Source organism: Hordeum vulgare, chromosome 1H (genome assembly GCF_904849725.1).
Source record: "Hordeum vulgare subsp. vulgare chromosome 1H, MorexV3_pseudomolecules_assembly, whole genome shotgun sequence".
Classification (NCBI taxonomy): Eukaryota; Viridiplantae; Streptophyta; class Magnoliopsida; order Poales; family Poaceae; genus Hordeum; species Hordeum vulgare.
Genome location: NC_058518.1, coordinates 102,067,817 through 102,072,094, shown reverse-complemented (window position 1 = coordinate 102,072,094; position 4,278 = coordinate 102,067,817).

Here is a 4,278-nt window from a genome sequence, read left to right as displayed (position 1 = left end):
TTGGCATGAATGAAGACAAATAAGAGTTGATTCCACACTAGTCACAAACAAGCAAATTTGATATTCTCAGATATGCAACATCTAGACAGTCGCAACTGTAAAATAGGGTCTAGTTCATATTGTATTTATACATACAGGGACTTGTATGTAATTGTAATACCCTCATCATATATATATATATGGAGACGTGAGGTGGATAGACCACTAACGCAAAACCCTAAACCCTTTGTGTTTCTAACTTGGTATCAGATAAGCCACCCGGCGTCGCGCGCCACACCCCGCGTCGTCGCCCGATCCCATCTACCCCGCTGCCGCTGCCGCGTGCTCCCACCCTCACACCGCCGCCGCCGCGTGCACTCATCCGCCGCTACGCCTACCACCCCTCGTAGCCGCGATGTCTTCCGCCGCCCTGTCGCTTCCTTCCACCATCGGCGCCCTCGTCTCGCCGGCCACTGCTACTGTCTCCGTCCCGGCCCTCTCCGTCCGTCTCGGCCGCACCAACTTCCTGCTTTGGAAGGGGATCTCCAACGCCATCCTCGCGGGAGCCAACCTTCATGTCTACCTCGATGGCACCGAGGCGGCTCCGGCGAAGCTTGTCTCCGTCGGGACGGGTGACACCGCGGCAACCACCGGCAACCCTGCCTACCTTCTCTGGTGGACCAACGACCAGAAAGTGAAGGGATTTCTTCTCACTTCCATGGAGGAAGATATCGCATGCGAGCTCGTCGGCTGCGAGTCGGCGCAGGCGGTCTGGACAGCCGTCGGTGCCATGTTTGGCTCCCAGAGCCGCGCCAACGTCCGTCACATCCCGCGTCAACTCCAGATGTTGCGCAAGGAGGAGCCCTGTGCGGCTGAGTATATGCACAAGATGAAGGCCTTGGCTAACACCATGGTCGCCGCCAGCTCGCCCATCCGGGATGATGAACTCATCGATCACATCCTCACCCGCCTTGGTTCCGCCTACAACTCCATCGCCGCGTCCCTCGGCGTCAGCGCTGCACCAATGCCCTATTCCAGCTCCTACTCGCTCGTTCTCTCGTTCGAAGCCTTGCAGACGCAGCAGAGTGCCGCCGAGGGCTGGAGTCCGTCGGCCAACGCCGTCACTCGCTCGGGGGTAGGTGGCCGCCTGTCGTATTCCGAGCCCTACCCGTCCCACGGCGGTGGCCGGCCCACTGACGGACACGGTCCGCCCGGACAGAATCGCCACGGCGGTCCCGGCGGCTCCTCGGATGGTCGCGCTCGCCCACCGGGTGCCACCGGCCCCGGCCGCTAGGGTGGTGGGGGCAATGGAGGCGACAACGGAGGGGGTGGTTGTCGCAACACTCGTTGGCGTCCCCGGTGCCAACTTTGTCGGAACTGGGGGCATGAGGCCGGCGACTGTCGCAAACACTACGATACCGACCACCACACTCGCTCCGCCAATGCGTCCACCACGGGCGCTGCCGACTTCCCCTGGGTGCTCGACACCGGAGCCACCGATCACCTAACCAGTGATCTGGAGCGACTCCAAGTGCATGAGCGCTATGACGACAATGATCAAGTCCAGGTGGCTAATGACGCAGGTTTGTCTATTTCGCACATTGGTCACTCCCATTGTAGCGACCCGACTCAATACGAGTCAACCTCTGGTGTTTCCGTACCATCTCAAGATCATGCTGGTACACACTCACTACATCAATGTATATATCAAGAGTTCAATCACCTAGCTTTATTAATCGAAATCTCATATCGAGTACTTTATTACAATAACGAATTACAGTAAAGTGGCTGAAGGCCATCTTATGAGATATCTAACGAAGACTAGCGGAAGCATCAGGTAGACGAGTCCATCCGACTCCAGGGCATGTCGTTGAGCGTAGATCGTAGCCTCACTCCTGGTCGGAAAAGTACTTTGCAACATGATACGTTGCAGCCGTGTAGGTCAGCATATGGAATATGCCGGCAAGTCATCAAAGAGAGGGGAAAAATAATAACCAACCATCTCTACATGCATATCTGGCAGGTGGGGCTATAAGTTTTAGCATAAAGCCAATTTTCTCCTACAACAAGAGAGGGCTGAAAGCAAAATATTACTACATTGTTTGTTGTTAACGAGATGGTTCCGCCAACCAATTCTCGTACCCGAGTAGTTGATAATTCCCACATCATTATTAAGTTGTGTCGAGAGTTCAGGGAAATTTCAATGCCTTCGGCTCAAGTTGTCCATGACCGTGGACACGGCTAATCGATTAGGTTTGGGCACTCTGCAGAGTTTTGCACACGTTCCCCACAAGATTTGATCGCCTCCGAGTATGTCCTCGCACTTCAGGGTGTTTGAAGACCAGATGATCAAAACATGGTCTTTCAACGGATCCCTCTGAATCCCTGTCGGTTCCCATCCATTCCTACCGTTCTTCTACATCTGCTAGCACCGCCTGTCCAGAGTCGCCGCATTGTCCAACCAAGCCAGAGCCCATAATGACTTGTGGCTGTGCAGGTAAGCCTTGGGTCTTGAAGCCTCCGTCCGTCTCTTCGAGCCTGGGTGAAGCTTTCCGCAAGATGACATGGCACGTCTCCAGCATCCCGGGGTCGTCCACTGGTTTCTCCAGGGAGCCCGTCAAACTGTCCTTCACCCAGAGTTGCATTGCTACACGAGGTCTTGAAAATCTTGTCTTAACCGGTCTTGGTTATTTAATTATCCTCGCATCACTCGTGTTATGCACTCAACCAGAATCCCGTCTACTCAAGCATAGCAATATGAAATTTGCCGTCCCGGGCCAAGTATCGGGGTTGTTGTGTGCCTACCACATGATACTACAACCTATAACTATAATTTCCAAGTACCTACTCAGCATGCAATTGGGCAAAGAAAGGTGAAACTACCATGCATAGAAAACATAGGAGATAGTATGATCAAAATGACTTGCCTTGATGATAGTTGTCTTGATCGAGCGCTTCTAAGTAACAAGCTTCGCACTCCGGGTGATCTACCGATACAAACAGATACACACCATAAGCACTACAATCATCAAAAAGTAAAATAACATCACAAGCATAAAGTAGCTATGGCATAAAGTGAAAGTATTCACTTCACCTAACTAAGGCAGAAATTATTTCTGTTAAAACCCCAAGTATTTTTTTTAAACTTATACTACAGTAAGATATAATCACTAGGAAGTCCTGGAATAAGCAAAACAAGGTTTAAACTAAATCTGATCTAAATAAAATTTGAAAATTTCAAACATAGACAAATTATATGTTTTTATAAACTAAAGAAAAATTGGGATCTACTGGAAAAATAATCAACCTCATTGGATCTCTTGATCAAAAGTTATAAAGAAAACAAAACTGAAACTCTCTCTGTTTTTAAAACTAAAACAGAAAAAGAAAAAACTAGATCTAGCGAACAGGGGTCTACGTGGCAGCTCCTGATTGGTCAGGGAGGTGTGCGCTGCGGTGTTAACTAGCGAACGGCCTAAAATTAAACAAAATCTACGGCTAAATAATAAGTGGGGCAGAAAACCGTTCGGTTTTTATTTAAAAACCGAAGGGGTACCGTGATCTAATCTAACGCGTTGGTTTACGATCTAACGGAGGAGGAGGAGGGGAAGACTCACCACGGTGGAGGTGGACTCCGGTGAAGTCTCCAGCGAGGCCGAGGCAGCGCGATTGACGGGGACGGCGGATCCGGGGGTCTCCGGCCAGGCGAAGGGCACCAGGCGATGGCAGCGGGCCTGCTGTGTCCTTTGGCGGCGGCTGCGAGGTGTGGGGGCGTCGGGAGGAGCAGCAGGGGCTCGGGGAGGTGGCGGTGGTGCTCGGCACTCCGGCGGGGTGGCGAGGGGAGGCGTGGGGCGAGGAGCTCGGACGGCGACGAGGGGAATGGGGTGCGGGGCGACGTGGGGTTCTTATAGGGCTCGGGGGGTGTCTCGGGAAGGGAGGGAGCAAGAGATCCGTGAGGGGATCGGAGCTCCGGCGAGTTTGGAAGGGGCTCGGGCTCGGGAAGGAAAGGAGGTGGAGGGAGGAAGGGGGTGACCGGGAAGGGGCTCGGTTCGGCCAAGGGGCCCCAGCGGCAGCGAGAGAGAGGGGGGGGGGGGGGGCGCAGGATCAGACGGCCGATCCTGAAGGGATTTCGGATCTCGGCCTTTGGGATTCGGCCCGATCTTTTCCTAACGTCTGCTGGCGGTTTTTAAAGATATATAGGTTTCCTATTTCTATTTTCTTTTAAAACAGCAAGTAAAATACAAAAAAAGAAATAAAATAAAATCTAGATATAGGGGTATTATATACCAAAAATTTCAG